This window comes from Schistocerca nitens, chromosome 3 (genome assembly GCF_023898315.1).
Source record: "Schistocerca nitens isolate TAMUIC-IGC-003100 chromosome 3, iqSchNite1.1, whole genome shotgun sequence".
In the NCBI taxonomy this organism is placed as follows: Eukaryota; Metazoa; Arthropoda; class Insecta; order Orthoptera; family Acrididae; genus Schistocerca; species Schistocerca nitens.
Window position 1 is genome coordinate 371,968,312 of NC_064616.1, and position 16,781 is coordinate 371,985,092.

Here is a 16,781-nt window from a genome sequence, read left to right on the forward strand (position 1 = left end):
CAGTGATTGAAAATCTAAATCGTTATTGAGCTTATTTACAAAAATATAAATTTATTTAAATCAAAATATCATTGAACATGTAATTATCTGATAGCAATTCTAACACAAACAGACACAAATGACCACATATTACTTCATTAAAATTTTGTATTCTCTGAGCATTGTAGTATAGATCATTTTTCCCTTAACAGATAACTAGTTTAATTGGTATATTACCACCAACTGAATCAAAACCAAATTTTGTATCATTATTTTTATAATAACAAATCAAGTGAGTACCAACCTGATCAGATGTATCTAAATTAACTATTCCAGAGTTGTATTTCCTAGGATGACTTGGTAATTTATCAGTCATAAAAATGCCACGAAATTATTTAATTTTTGATTGTTTAACTAATCTTTCTATATCGAAATTACTTAATGCATTAGGATAGAAGTCGGATATTTTTTTGAAATTTGTTTTCTAGATCCAGCATCTTTCTTCTCCATTACTTGATTATGTCTTTTCTGTTCTTCCAATTCTGCATCAGCTTTTTTCTTGTTTATTTCTGCATTTGCAACTGCTACAGAACCACCAGCTAGTGGACCAATAGTTTCTATATATGGTAACGCAGCTAATAGTAATGCAAAAATCTTCTTTCTTTTTTGTTAGATATTCAATAATATTTTTCACAACTGGAGTACCTAACGTAATAAGTAAATTTCCGCCAGATTCTTCTCTACCTTTCTGTTTCGTGCATCAGTTGAAAATGGTTCAATACTATGTAATTGTTCATTACTCATTTCAATTTTAATTGATTTTGGTTTAGTTTTGCCACTAGGTAACAATGTATAATCAATTGTAAAGTTATCCATTTGTATAGATTAAAACTTTATAAGAATTAATATGTCTTACACTGCCCAACCATGATCATCCATGCTTAATTCCATACCTAATTTTCGTTTTCCAAACATTATTCCTCTAACTGCAGTAGCTGCAGTTCTCTCGTTCATACTACCATCTGAACTGTGCGTTTTTTCTTTTGCAGATTATTGAAGTTCTTTATCAGCTTAATGTCTAAATTCTAAATATTTATTATCCTTATAGGCAATATCATGTTTTTTACATTCTTCATTTAATTTATTTGTTCCTTGATCACCATGTGCTATCTTTCTTCAAGCTTAGTAAATGGCCTGCAGTAATTAAATCCTGTAAGATGCATCTCTGTCTCTGGTAAATTATTTAAAACCCAATTAACTAGACCTTTTCCAAAATGTGTGTGGGAAATCATTCAAAATTCTGATGAAATATGGAATTCCTTTTGGTTTGTTGACGATGAAATCATTAGATTTATTTGTCAACATTTGCAATATTCCTACTTTTTCATTGTGATAATTTTTATTTCCAGCTAATTCTTCTCCATGGATTACTGCTAATCTATCAACTAACTGACAGACATGATTCATTGAGACATATTCGATTCGTTTTTCTGAATATTTTTTAATTAAGCTTATACTGTGACCGACGACCATGTAGTTTGGTCCCTTTGAACATCAAACCAACCAACCTAAGCCTACACCAGTTTTCTCACCTACACTTGAGTCTCAGTCTGTTGCTTATTTTGGGAAATAGACTTAAACATGATAGCTATTTCACTTAAAATACGTCCCAGCATGCCATTAAAATGCGTTTATTAGTAAATACGGTAAAACAGTAACAGTTTACTAGTCTGAAACGATTCATCTCAGAAAGTTAGTAAATTTCGAGAGCACGACAAAGGCGACTATCACATAAGAACAGGCTCCGAGTACATCCTATCGGCGACTGACGAGATTGGCGTACGCCGGAATCTCATGCTTATACTGTAAAACTTCGTACCTCTTTGTACATCTTCGGTAATTTAATAATATTCATTGGGCCACTGAATTAATTGCTTTGCGGCGTAGCGATAACGAATTGATGACCCCTAGTATTTGCTATGTCAAAAGTGGACTGTAAGAACTAATATTTAATAGAGAACATTCTTAGTTTCGTACCAGATTCCCCTAGGTATTGATCGCCAAGCAAGATTCGCTCTCAAGACTCTTTTACTTCTCCCCGCTTCCAAGATTATTGTTACCACTACCTTTGTGCGAACCGGCTTCTTACTGCAAACGTTTCGCACAGCGTTGCTTACGGCAGCGAATTACTTCTGCTATCTGCCCAATTTTAGTAAACATAAAGTTAAAAAATAAAATACTTTACAAAACTGGAGGAACCTCAGATGGTGAAAGCAGGGCCCTCTTCCTGGTTGAAATGTTTTCTGTAGTCGGTGAGGTTGCCAGTACACCAATGTGGGCTAAACTTCAGGCGAGCAGGTGGAAAGTAAAAAAATGGTTCAAAAATGGTTCAAATGGCTCTGAGCACTATGGGACTCAACTGCTGTGGTCATAAGTCCCCTAGAACTTAGAACTACTTAAACCTAACTAACCTAAGGACAGCACACAACACCCAGCCATCACGAGGCAGAGAAAATCTCTGACCCCGCCGGGAATCGAACCCGGGTACCCGGGCGTGGGAAGCGAGAACGCTACCGCACGACCACGAGATGCGGGCTAGGTGGAAAGTATCCCGTGTTAAATGTAGCTTATAATTTTTTTAGAAATCCTTGAGATTTTCGAGACGCTTCCCTTTATTTTATTTTCCGGATGTTAACAGAGAAAGAAATTCGGGGATGTAACAATAGAAACGCAATTATTAAAATTTTCTTGGGGGAAGGGGCGAGGCAAGGCGTGTCATGAACCCCTTTCCTCCCTTTCGATCTGCACCTAAGTGTGGGACAGAGAATTTGAGGTCATGGCTGTCCGAGTCAGTGTCGGTTACTATCGTGAGGATGTCCTCACTATTCCACATCCTTATCAGTGATGAACATGGGGCCGGTACGACTACTGCCGTGGCCAATGAGAGCTTCGGGTATGTTGGGGGGTTAATCCCGGGCAGAAGTGGAGCAGAGATAGAGACGACCCCACGGAAGAGTCCGTCGGCATTTTCCTGAAAGGTGTCATCAAACAAGTCAGCCGCCTCAACAGTCAGAGCTCGGAGGCTGCGCACTAGAGAGATGGCCCCTAAGGCGGCCACAAATGCTGCATCTGGCGGCAGGTACACAGATGACAGCTTGAAAGTGCCTAAAGACGCGTACACGCAAAGCCAGCGAAGGCCAACGAACGACAGAGACTGGATTCGCCGAACGTTGGTCGTCAATACATCGGCGTTCGGCTTCTCATCCACGCCAGACGAAGGGCTTGGAGCCAACGGATTCGAGCATGTGGAATCGCAGTTGGCTCTGATAACTTGCTGACGCTGTCCCGGTTTGTTATTGTTACAAAGCAGTGCATTAATTACAATTTGATCGGCCGATATTATGAGCGAAGAAGATGATTTAGCAGTCATGGTAAATGCAACCTTTATTTTGCTGCAAGAAGCTGATCATCAGAAAAGGAAGAAGAAACGACACTGGAGTAAGATCTCTCTTTCAAAAAGTAAGGAGCAGGGTTGTGGGACAAAATTACTGTCTACCTTAATGCTGAATTGTAACAGGGGCTATTTCATTATTTTTTCCCTAATGAAAGCTCCAGATTTCGAATAGTTTCTGAATTGTATAGCCCCTAAAATTTCTAAATATAACACCTGTTTTCAGAGAGCTGTACCAGCAGTAGAAAGCTGTCACTCCCAGTTGTGTTTGTTTCCCTTTATCGCTCACGGCGAAAAAAGATCAATAAAAAAACCAATTTCTTTTTCAAATCGTGCATATTACTTTCTAATAGCTGAGTTATTCCCCTCGAAGCGTCTAGTATTTTCATTTTGTTTTTATAATCGCAGTGGGTAGGGTCTCATACACATTAGCGTTCATGATAAAACTCTATCGGCTTTAATGCTCTCTCCATATTCCACTTTATAGGCCTACTCCAGTGTTTTTAAACACTATAGACACACGGACTTAGCGTGAGCAGCCAGCTCCTGTACTTTAACCTGTTAATTCGAGAGCTTCTGATATGCCTATGTTAAATTAAAGAGCGAAACCAGTCAATAAAACACACTAGGTGCGACTTATGTCTGTCCTGAAACATTTAAATATACTCCCATTATAGAGACACGAGAAATCGCTACTGAGCCAAAGAACATTCGACCTGGTACCCAAAATAGGAGAGGGGTCCCAACGCCAACCAACCGCCAACGTTTTGATGTTACCACTAGCAGATAGAACCGCAAACAAGGCCAACCGCTTTGTTGGCTGCGATTTGCCGCTCGTACACACTAAGCAAACCTCGGCCAACGAAGCAGCTAGCTGTCGTTCGTTGGTTTTCATTGATCTTCTGAGTACGCTGCTTAAGAAGCGTACTGCCAAGGCAGCTTTACTGAGCCAGGCCCAACCCCTCACAATCTGTAACAGATATGTCTCCGTCACTGATGCGCTGCAAGATATCAGAGAGGAGCAGCAAAAGAGACAGAAGACGCCCACACCTCCTCCCATTGTCATACAATAGTCATGCGATTTCAAAAGCTTTCAAAGGCTTCTGAAGGGTGCGAATAAAACCCACGTGTCAATCAGAGCTGTGGGTAAAGAGACGTAAAAAGTGGTGCTTAATCCCAGGAAAACTCAATGGTTGTGATAGGAGGTGATAGTAAACGGGGCCTACACTCTTACACTCACCCCTTCTAACCACGAAAATGACTGAAGGTGGTCTTTCGTAAGCTACCGTTTCAGGTGGATCGAGACTAACTAAAAGAGACGGTAGAAGATATGTGGTCAGGGCAGTCTATCCTATGAAGGAGCCAAAATCGGATCGGCAAATGCCGGTATTTACTGTCATCCTACTAGATAACACAAAATAGAATAAATTTCACGTAACTAGGGTCACGAACATCACGAACTTACAGGTCGAGAAATTTAGCGAGAAAGAGCGTAGTGCTCAGTGTTAATCATTTGAAGACCTTAACCATGTGGGAATGTATTCCACCATACCGTCCCCATGCGTTAAATGTGCGGTGCTGGATCACAGTAGGGGTGCCCTACACCGTAAACGTATACGCCAAACAGCTGCGATTGTGAGCTTTCTCAAGAAGCGAGCATCCGCGGATGTGAGCTTTTCAAGAAGGCAGGCCTAGCAACGCGCCAGTTAACACTCCGGCCGGAAGGGCCGAAGCAGGCGTGAGTTTCAGTAGTGTCGCAAAGGGGACGGCTGCCATGCCCGCCTCTAGGGCAAAACCGGCACAGCGAAGCGAGGAAAAGCGTAATAGCGCTCACGGCTCGCGCGTCGAGGCTAACAACGTCGGCGAGTCGGCTGCTGAAGTGGGTAACGTGGCAGACGCGTGAGCGCGCGAACGGACTACGGAGCGCCCAAGTGACGTAAACATATACTCAACCGAGGAAAGTCAGGCTCCTGAATATCTTGCAACAGATCTCGCCCGCTGCTAACATCGGCCCCTAGAGGCTACAGTTAACGACGGCCATTGCAGCCAGCCACCAACACACACTCACAACGAACCATGTATTACAAGTTTAGACCTTCGTTCTGTTTCTGATCTCTCTCTCTTGTTTTAAAAACTTACTTTGATAAACTATTGCCATATAGTCTGCGTATATAAACTGACGGGACGTGGTTCCAGGAACATTCGCAGTGTCCAGCTTAAACAAGGGGGCCAATACCGATCGCTGCGGGAGTCCTTGTTGAGCGATATGCATTTGCTGGTCTTGCCGTTAAGTGTTACTTTAAGTTTTCTTTCAGGTAAAATGTTCTTCATCAGGTGCAAATACGTTGCGAATTTCAGCCTTGGCTATGATACTTAGCGTGGTCCAGTATTGTGCATCTGCTTGGGCCCGAAGTGTACACGTCTCAAAAATCGATACTCAGCTAGGAGAAGCAATGAGAATAACATTGTATCTGGAACGCTTACAACTACACCTACTGATTGGTTGCCTGTGTTAACTTAGCACCACTTGAAATCATAAGAAATCAGTTACTATTTAGGAAATGTAATAAAATACTGCCGAACCCAGATCTTCCTATACACCAGGCCCGACACGAAAAAACCGCTGAAAATCAAGATCACCCCTGTGGCAAACAGTGAAGCCTCGTTGAGGATCTAAAACTACCAATAGAGGGCTGTAGCCTTTCGAGAAGAGTATGGCCTACCCTAAACCGTGAAAAAAAAAAGTTTCAAATGGCTCTGAGCACTATGGGACTTAACTTCTGAGGTCAGCAGTCCCCTAGAACTTTTTTTTTTAAAATCTTTATTCGATCATTATTATGATACAATTTAACCTACTACCTAAATAAATTAGTGGGTCCTATTTTTAACTATTACAATATTCAATCTGCAGCTATTGTTATTTTTAACACTACAGGTTTCTACTGTGGTCCTTCACCACTATGGGGGTTATTCTGCTATAATGTACTATGCTATTGTTTTAGTGTTACCTTAATTTTAGCTACTGTTAATTGGGATACTACTTGTAATTGGTTACTACGACTACTCTACCTGCAGCGTTACAGGTGTGCCACAATAAGATACAAACCTAATTGTTGGCCTTTCCCACTGAGCTAATCCCAGTGGGAGTGCCCCTGGCACTGGGCTGGCCGGTGACATGGTCGCTGCAGTTCTATACTATTTCTATTATCCTAATTTCAACCTATAACTAGCCTTATATCTAATGTCGTAATTGGTGCGTTGTCAAGTCCGGTGGTGATGTACTGCCCCCCCCCCCCCCAACCTATTCCGAAGACCTGGCGGGCTCCAGCCGTGAGGCGGCTGGCCAAGTCCAAGTCCCAGCGGAACAGGGAGGGTGTACGTGTCAAGTCTGGTATTTATTTATTGATTATTTCTGAGATATTCTTTGAGGACTTTGCCTGAGATTGCGTCTGCTAGGTGAATCAAGACGTTAAAAGTGTTTTCGTGCCTGAGCAAGTGGTGCGTATCGTTATTCGGCAGTTGTTCCCTAAATTGTTATGCAACATCGTCGAAGAGGGGACACTAGTACACCACATGGTCTGGAGTGCCCTGCACTGCTCCACAGTCACATGTTGATGTTGCCCTTTTCCCAAACCGACACAGATACGTCGGGTAGGGTCCGTGCCCAGTAAGAAAGTGCAGCAAGCCTCTAGTGGGTTTGATGTGATTTTTAGGCGTTCCTGTATGTTTGGAAGTAGCTCGTGTGTTCTTCGGCCTGTCTCATCATTATCCCAAAGTTCCTGCCATAATTCAATTCCCCTTCTTTTAATACTTTGTTTATCCCCTACATATACCCCATGAGTTCTTCAATTTTTTCTCTTCTATTCTTCTTTATCCAATACCAGGTGGCCTGTTCCCTAATTTTTATGTCCAGTGGACATAACCCCGTCAGTACTAAAAGTGCCCCTCCTGGAGTTGTTCTGTATGCGCCTACTGAACGTAGGAGCATATTTCGCTGCACCCTTCTTACGGCCACGGCAGGCATGACCCTCGTGAGCCTGTGTGCCCAGACCGCTGACCCGTAGCCTACTATGGATGTAAGGATGCTGTTATGATACAATTTGATTAGATCAGGTGGGAGATGGAATCTTTTGTGTCCTATTCCGATTAAATTATTTAGTACTGTTAGTGATCTCTGTGTTACCGTGTCAATGTGTGATGCATAGTTCCACCTCTCGTCGACGATGACACCTAGATACCGGGCTTCTCGGCGCCTGAGGACCGGTAGGCCATTTATTCTGACTGTGGGATTTCTTATAAGTTGACCTTTGAGCAACAGGTAGGTTGACTTGTTAGGTGCGATGGTCATTTTTGTTTTGTGACACCATGTGGTCAATATTGTTATGGCTCTTTCTACTTTCGGTTCTAAATCTTAGCGGCTACGGCCGCCGACCAGCAGGAGGATGTCGTCTGCGTAGGCTATGACCTCTAGCACATCTTCACTGCTCTTTAGTTCTTCTAAGAGTGGTTCCATGTCTATGTCCCAAAAGAGTGGCCCCAGGACGGATCCCTGAGGACACACCTTGGTGATTTTCTTGCTGACTTTGCCGCTAGGGGCCGATAGCCATACCTCCCTTTCTTCACAATAGCTCCTGAGACAGCCATACAGTGGCCCTGGGCATTCCTTCTCCCGCAAGCAGGAGAAGAGCGAAGGCCACCACAGGTTATCAAAGGCGCCACTGATGTCCACCATGATGCCGACTATGTACTTGTGCGGGGCAGAGGCACAGACATCCGCAGCCAGGGCGATTGCGTCAGACGCCGATCGTCCTGTCTGAAAACCGAATTGTCTGTCACTCATCCCGCACAGGACTCGGTGTGCAGCCAGCCTGTCTGCCAGCAACCTCTCAAAAAGCTTGCCCAACAAGTCCAGTAGACATATACGTCTGTACGACTTGGCTTCTTTGGGGTCTTTGTCTGGGCCTTTTTTGATTATAACTACATTCGCCTTCTTCCATATTGAGGGGAATGTCTGAAGCCGTAAACACTCATTGTACAGCTGAGTGAGAGGTGCCACCAGCTGGGGGGCGAGGTATTGTATCACTTCCGCAGTAATGCCGTCTGGGCCAGAAGCTTTGCCTTTTTTAAGAGCTTTTATTTGGGAGCTTACCTCTTCTCTTCGGAGAAGGGGTAAACCAGTTGGTTGTTTTCGTAGACCCGTTGGTTCTCTCTTCTTATTCTCTGTTGTTCATCAGAGTCATCATCCTCTCTGTCGTCAGGTAGCAGGGCACGGAGTAGGACTCCCGCAGTTTCCTGCCAGGTGTCCGTCATCCGGTCCCCGTCCCTGACGGTAGATAGCACCATAGGTGATTTGATTTTTTCACGTACTATTTTGTATGGTAGTCCCCAGGGGTCTGTAGCCAATTGGCTTTGTACATACTTCTCCCAGCTCCTCATCCTGACAGCCTAGAGTTCCTGTTGGAACTGTTCTCTGGCTTCTCTGTATACCTGCAGCCAGCGTTGCTTTTCATGCCAGACGACACACCGCTGGTAATACCTCCTCACCCTCCTTACTGCCTGGCGCATTTGCCCCAGTTCGGCTGACCATGGTGAGGGGGAGGCCGCGACGGCCCTCCTCCTGGTCGGTACAGCTGCCTTCACTGCCCTGGTTATCGCACTTGTTAGATTTCTGGCATACTGTTCTACGTTGACATCACCCTCCAGCAATGCCGTTCCCCACCCCATGTCCCAGTGGCACTCGCTGTCTCCAATGGTGAATGTTATTACGTTATGGTCACTCTTGGTGATTTGGTCCCATACTGTCCAGTGCGATATTTTTGCTGCGAGGTTTGGCGTTACCAGAGTAACGTTAATGTTTGTGCCCTGTGCTCCACCACCAGTGTAGGTGGGAGGGTTTCCCTGTTTGTTAGCGACCATTAATTGTAGTGCCATGATTGTGTCGACAGCTTTTTCTCCTCGGTCGTCCTGAGTACCACTGAACCACAGGGGGGATTTTGCGTTAATGTCTGTTATCACGAGAATTTTTTGTCCCCGCAACGCCGTGGCTATTTGGACGAGCTTGTCCAGGAATTCGTCTATTTGTCTTCCGTACTGGAAGTACATGTTAACCACATATAGTACTCCCGTTGGTGAATGAAGCTCCACGACGTTGCAGTGGTCCTCTGAAAATTGTGCTAATACTGTGGCTCTCAGTGCTTTGTTTGTGATTATGACCGCGGCTCTTGGTTCCGCTCCGCTATAGATCTGTTGCCAGTTGACTGCGGTGAACGGGATCCGTCCAGCCAGGGAGTATGGCTCCTGCATACAGAGTACATCTAGACTCTTCTCCTCCACCACTCTCCGGAGTTCCTGCAGAACCAGTTTGCTATTGTGTGTGTTTATCTGTCCCACGTTTAACTGGCTCACGTGGAAAGTATGTGTGAATGTGAGACTCTGGCCAGTTTTTGCGCCAGTCGTGTGCTATTCTGCCGTTAGTGATGACAGATTGATTGTACAATTCATTAAGGTCGAACTTTTCATTTCGCCTTTCGAATACTATTTTAACTAGGTCCCGCAGGGCTCCGAAGTCTGTGGGGAGATTCATTGTCTTAAGCTGTATTCTATCTACAGCCTCCATCACTGGGAAGGTGATGTCTCTGCCATATTCATGGCCGACACGCACCACATGCCTTAAGGCTGTTGTGAGGGTGGCCGGCTCTTCCAGTCCAGACAGCTGTAAAGCGTGCTCCAGGTTGGGGTAAATCCTAGCAGGATCTATTCCCAGCCCTCATTCGGTAGGTGGGCTTATTGGTGTACTTGTGTTTGTTGGTACACTTGTGCTACTTAGAACTTAGAACTACTCAAACCTAACTAACCTAAGGACATCACACACATCCATGCCCGAGGCAGGATTCGAACCTGCGACCGTAGCGGTCTCGCGGTTCCAGACTGTAGCGCCTAGAACCGCTCGGCCACTCCGGCCGGCGTGAGAGGACAGGCGTCGGAAGATGTAGGGAGATGATGACAACATGGGGCCTCTCAAACGACCCTCAGTGCGAGTGTGGACTCAACTGATCAATGAACCACCTGATGGAGTGCACTGTGGAAAGCTTTGGTGGTAAATTTGAGGACATACGTGAACTCACAGACATTGCCACTGCCTGGCTTAAAAAAGTCTTATTGCGTAAAATTTTGTATTATGTAATGCTGAATGTGTCTTATTTTATGGTGTAATCTTGTTTTCAATATTCTCCTTATAAATGCCGAACGTCTAACAAATAAATAAATAGAAGCACAATTTATGGTTTAGCAGTTAGCCCTTGGAACGCGAAAGGAATACGTACACAGACCAGTGAGTTTTGGCAGTTCCTGTGAGATGAAGCAGCTGTCAATCTGCCTAGTCTCAGAAATTCACCAGTCCAGTGTATGTGTTCAAGAAGCAAACTACACATGCCACCGTACAAACATGATAACCGCCAGAGGAGTTTCTGCGGTCTATATCAAAACGTCCATAAAACATCATGTGTCGCACAGGCCACTTTACATTTGTGCCAACATTCTGGCCACCACGAGGTCTCCTAGATCCGATGAACATCATCCATATAAGTATAACCATATAAGTATATATCAAGGCTATGATGTCCACCCGAAGCAACTCTTTGTCGCAGAGATTTAAAAGGGGAGGATTATTAATGGCACTCTTGGGTGGCTATCAATAGTGAATGACGCCTACTACACATCTTTAGGCAGAAGAGTGGGGTCGTCCTGTCACTCCATAACCCCATAATGTACCCAAATATCAGTGGCCGTGTAGATGTGGAAGGCATTGCGCTACTGAGTGTGACTCCAACACGAGTCGCGCTCGCTTCCGGCCATCTCGTGGAGATATCTGAAGTGGAGATAAACGGCGAGCAAACCTCTAGCTGTCGTTGGCCGCTTGGGAAGGTCAGCTGGGAACAGTTCAGAGAGAGCCTGCAAGAAGTCCTCGACACTGTCCCAGAATCTAAAAATGTCGGACCTGATTCGAGGTAATCACCCAACAGCACGGGAGTGGCAGCTAACTAGATACCCAGCCAGCAAGCGCCACTTAAATCGGGTCATGAGAGAGCGTAAAGTGGCGGTGGTGCAACATCCAAATAAGGACTGTTTCAGGTTACCTTCCATTACGAACGTGGGTGCACTGAGCGACCGTGATCTGATTTATAAATGGTAGAGCACAGCAATCAGTCGTCCTTTTTTGCGGGTTTTATTTGAAAAAATCCAGATTTCGGCTAGTGCCTAGCCATAATCAATGCTAAAAAGTACAAGAAGTTCATGGTAAGGCGATACTGTAAGAAGGTAAAACTCGTGGCATAACCTATATGCCTTATACATTAGATTACATACCACTATTTTCTAGTCTCAATGCATACAATTCCCGGTTGTTCAGGTGCCAGTCACAGTTCTTTGAATACTACTCTATAATGAAGGTAGGCTGTGAGGAAAACACATCGACTGGCTGCATGGCACACTCTTTATGAACAACGTATTATATAACACTCAAAGGAACGTAGTTATGGTCTCTACAAAAAACCTCAAAATTGCATGGGAATTACATAAAATAAAATATAAGTTAAATTATTTACATTGCTATTCAACTTATTTCCACATTTGCCAGTAAACATAGAAAATATAACAAAATATAAAAAATTCCAAGTTAACTCCTTATGAGTCAATGGTTTTGTTATTCTTTAAAAGACATATGTAACGTCAGATGGGTCCCCCACCAAATGATGCCCTCTCTCCCTCCATTTATTCCTCCTATCAACTCTGATCGTCACCTGCCCCTCCCTTCCTCTGTCCTTTTCCTGGGCTCCCTCTCCCCCCTTCCATCCTGTTTCCCCCCTACCCACTCTCTGCCACCCTTCTCTCCCCCGAGTTCTTTTGCTCTCCCCTCCACTGCCCTTCCCACTCCTTCTCACGTCCGCCCAGCTCCCCTTTGTTTCTATGTCCCCTCCCTCCATCGGCTCCCCCCTTTTCTTCCTTTCCTATCCTCCCTCCATTTTTCTCCTTCCTCGGTCAAGGGTCCTCCCCCCCCCCCCCCCCCCATCTGCCGCTGTGTTGCCTCTACAGTGCTGTTTTAAGTGAGTGTTCAGTGTTGTGCATCCCCTGTCAGTGTTACGAACAGCCACCATACTGTCGCTAGTTGTGTTTTTATCTTGTGTGAACAGAAACCAGACTGTCGCCATGTTTTTTAATTGTGCATGTCTCCTTCCTGTGTGTCTTCACCCACATCCTCAATGCCGTGTTTTTGTATTCTAAGTTCTGCAACTTTCCGCCATTTTAGTATTATTAACAAAGTCACCATTTTATCATCTGTTTATATTGTTTGTTCTCTCACCAATGTTTGTTTAACTTTCCTCTCGGCTGTAGAACAGCACGTTAAGCTGCTGTCAGCCTGCTGCTTACCAGGTGGGCGGAATCGAAAATCAATAAAGGAAAAAAAAGAGCTACTTCGTTCCACCTGCATCAAACCTTACACTGTTTCCTAGCATGAAGTTTTCAAACAATTCCCAGAACAGTGTACTTTTCATAACAATGTGATGATTAATCAGGTTGTAGTTAGCATTTTTGTGATGACGAGCCGGCCCGGAGTGGCTGTGCGGTTCTGTGCGCTACAGTCTGGAGCCGAGCGACCGCTACTGTCGCAGGTTCGAATCCTGCCTCGGGCGTGGATGTGTGTGATGTCCTTAGGTTAGTTAGGTTTAAGTAATTCTAAGTTCTAGGGGACTGATGACCTCAGATGTTAAGTCCCATAGTGCTCGGAGCCATTTTTGAAGACCATGTCTACCTTCCTTTGAGTGTTATATACTACATAGTTCATATAGAGTGCGCCATGCACCCAATCGACGTGTTTTCCACACAGCCTATCTTCATTATACAGTAGTATTAAAAGATGCGTGACTGACGCCCGAACAACAGGGAACTGACATGCATTGAGACTAGAAAATAGTGGTATTTAATCTAATGTATAAGCCATACAGGTTATACCACTAGTAGTACCTTTTTATAGCATCGCATGACCATTTACTTCTCGTATTTTTTAGCATTGATAATGGCTAGGCACTAGCCGAAATCTGGATTTTCCAAATAAAACCTGCAAAAAAGGACGAATGGTTGCTCTGCTCTATCATTTATAAATAAGGACTGTGCAGGAAAGATAGGTATCTCCCGCATAGATGACGGTACTACGTGTGGAATTAACCAAGTCCTTCCTGAGAAAGCGGCAGCGCATCCCTCCGTTACAAATGCACAGGAAGTTGACCGTGAACCTGACGCCGAGGCCAGTGCCTTGGCCGATGCCTTCTTAGGCAACTCTACGCCAGTGGACGAGTCCATCGACGAAAACCACGTGCGCCTAATGCAGCAGCGGCTGATGGCCTTTTTCGTTGAGAAGAACTGGGAAGAAATCGAGACCATCGCTGAGGCGGAGGTAGAAGCACAAATGAAACACGTAAACACAATGAAGGCCAGTGGATGGGACCAGGTGGAGAATGCTGTGTTACAACTGCCTCCTCCTAACGCTCTCTCCCCCCATCTCACCACAAACTTCAACCCGATTTTGCGGACTGGCAACTTTCCTGCTGCGTGGAAACATGCAGAGGTGGCTGCCATTCCCAATCATGGGGAAAACGGCAGACTGACGCATAAGTGCAGGCCAATTAGTCTGCTCCCAGCCATCACAAAGGCCTTGAGAGACTGTATGTAAAGAAATTACTGCAATATGTAGATGGCGAGGAATTAATTCCACCTGAACAGTTTGGGTTCCGGCACGTACACACTACGCAGCAGCATCTACTGCGTCTTGTGGAGGACGCGATGGATTCCTTGGAGCATCTGCAGTACTCAGGAATGGCGCTTCTTAACGTCTCCAAGGCCGTCGACTGCGTGTGGTTCTAGGATCTCTTCTATATAGTTTTCGTGTAGAGGATACGGACGCCGCACGTCGGTCTCATCAAGTGCTACGTCAGGGATAGAACTTTCAACTGCATATCCACAGCAAGGCCAATACTAGTGGGAATACCGCAGGGATCCGTTCTCAACCCCCTGCTGTGCTCCATTTACACACCAGACACACCAAAAATCTACAGAGTAGTGTTAGCGCTGTTCGCATACGATACAATACGATACAGCTCTCTGTGCGAGATGCTTCAATGCTAATGTCATTGGCTGCCATCTCCAGATGGCATGTGATCTGTTGGGAGCCTGGGCCACAAAGTGGGTCCTCAAATACAACGACGCAAAGAGCCAAGCCGTGATATTCACGAGAAAGAGAGTGCCTGTCCATATTTATCTAGTGCGGATCATGGGAGGCCCCATCCCATGGTCTTGCATTGCAAAATACCTTGCTGTATCTATGGATAGGCAGCTCACCTGGGTACCACACGTAAAAGAAATCAGAGGCAAGGGGCTTGGCGGACTGCAGGCGTTTTATCTCATACTGAGCCCTGAGTGCACCCTGCTCTCGCACTGCGTTATCATGGTCCATCTAGCACTAATCCGAAGAGTGCTGGAATACGAGGCTTTAGTGGGAAGGAATGCAAATGACCGCTACATCCATCGCCTCTAAGACCTGTAACGCAGATTACTAACACTACTAATGCAACTTCCGCGTGATTTCCCGACACTGGAATCACACAAAATTACAGGAATGCCAGTGCTAAGAGACTGGTTTAAACTGAATGCTCGACAGTTCTCCGTTAAGTAGCAGCAGTCAGGAAAGAGGGTCGTTTGAAATATGAGTAGCTAAGACGAGGCAACACCCGGAGGGCCGATCTGCTTCGACAGTACTGCCACAGCTAAATAGGCGGAAGTTTTTCCACGGAAAATACTCAAAAACAGATAGGACAAAGACAAACGTTACGACAATGAGGAAAACACACAAAGTTAGGAAACGCAGGAACAGTGCCAAGCACTCAGCGTGCACAGCCAAGAGGCAGTAAGGTGCTGCCCCCTAATGTCAGAGCGAGCCTTCGACTCTAGTAACTGCAATCTGATTTCTGTATAAGTTATATACAACTTTTTTCTCCTGTAATTTACTCATGATACCTATGGAATTTCACCGGCCGCAGTGGCTGAGAGGTTCTAGGCGCTTCAGCCTGGAGCCACGCTACCGCTACGGTCGCAGGTTCGAATCCTGCCTCGGGCATGGATGTGTGTGATGTCCTTAGGTTAGTTAGGTTTCAGTAATTCTAAGTTCTAGGGGACTGATGACCTCAGATGTTAAGTCCCATAGTGCTCGGAGCCATTTTTGAACCTACGGAATTTCGAGGAGTGCATTTCAGTCAACATCGTGAAAAGTTTTCTCTAAATTATCAAATACTAATACTTTCTTTAACCAATTATGTAAAATAAGTCATATGGTCAGTATGACCTTGCGTGTACCTACATTTTTCCCGAACCCAAAGTGGTCTCCAAGATTGGCCTCTAACAGTTTGTACATTGTTCTATAAATAATTAGCGTCATATGTTTGTGATATTTCATGTATTTCGTCCCGTGTACCTGCAGTCTGGTTTCTGTATAGCTAACCTTCCACTCCATGTATTTTATTATTAACAACTTCATAAATGACCAAATTGTATAACTGCTAAACGTGAAATGCTAAACGGTCTGTCGCGTCACACATGCCAGTGTTCTTATAGCTTTGTCAATGTATTTCCTTGGTGCAAGACTGCATACGCTATTTACATGCGGGACGGAATTACGTACAAAAAGTAACAGTTAACAAAAATGTAGCAAGCCTGTCATAGCACAAATGACAATTCTGCAAATGAAAAAAGTCAAATTCGTAGACGTAGCTTACCTGCCATAGCGCAGTTCCTCGGAAGAAGGAAGGTGAACTTATATTTGTAGCCAGATCGATGTGAGCAGTACAATAATCTAAGGCAAAAGTAGCAATAGTAGTTGCAGTAATGACGGAATCAGATCAAGCTTGCAGGTGGGCGAAGTAAAAGGTCTGCTGCTGAGATCCATAACATCAGAGAGGGAAAATGTAACTCAGTAACGTGAATGAACACTAGAACATACGTCACCACTAGGATACACTCGGAATAAGAACATGCGAATCTGCAATTGAAATTTATTTTACATCTTACTTAGACGACTAGCATTTAAAACTCAAAACTGACAGAAATAGCCCGCATCTCGTGGTCGTGCGGTAGCGTTCTCGCTTCCCACGCCCGGGTTCCCGGGTTCGATTCCCGGCGGGGTCAGGGATTTTCTCTGCCTCGTGATGGCTGGGTGTTGTGTGCTGTCCTTAGGTTAGTTAGGTTTAAGTAGTTCTATGTTCTAGGGGACTTATGACCACAGCAGTTGAGTCCCATAGTGCTCAGA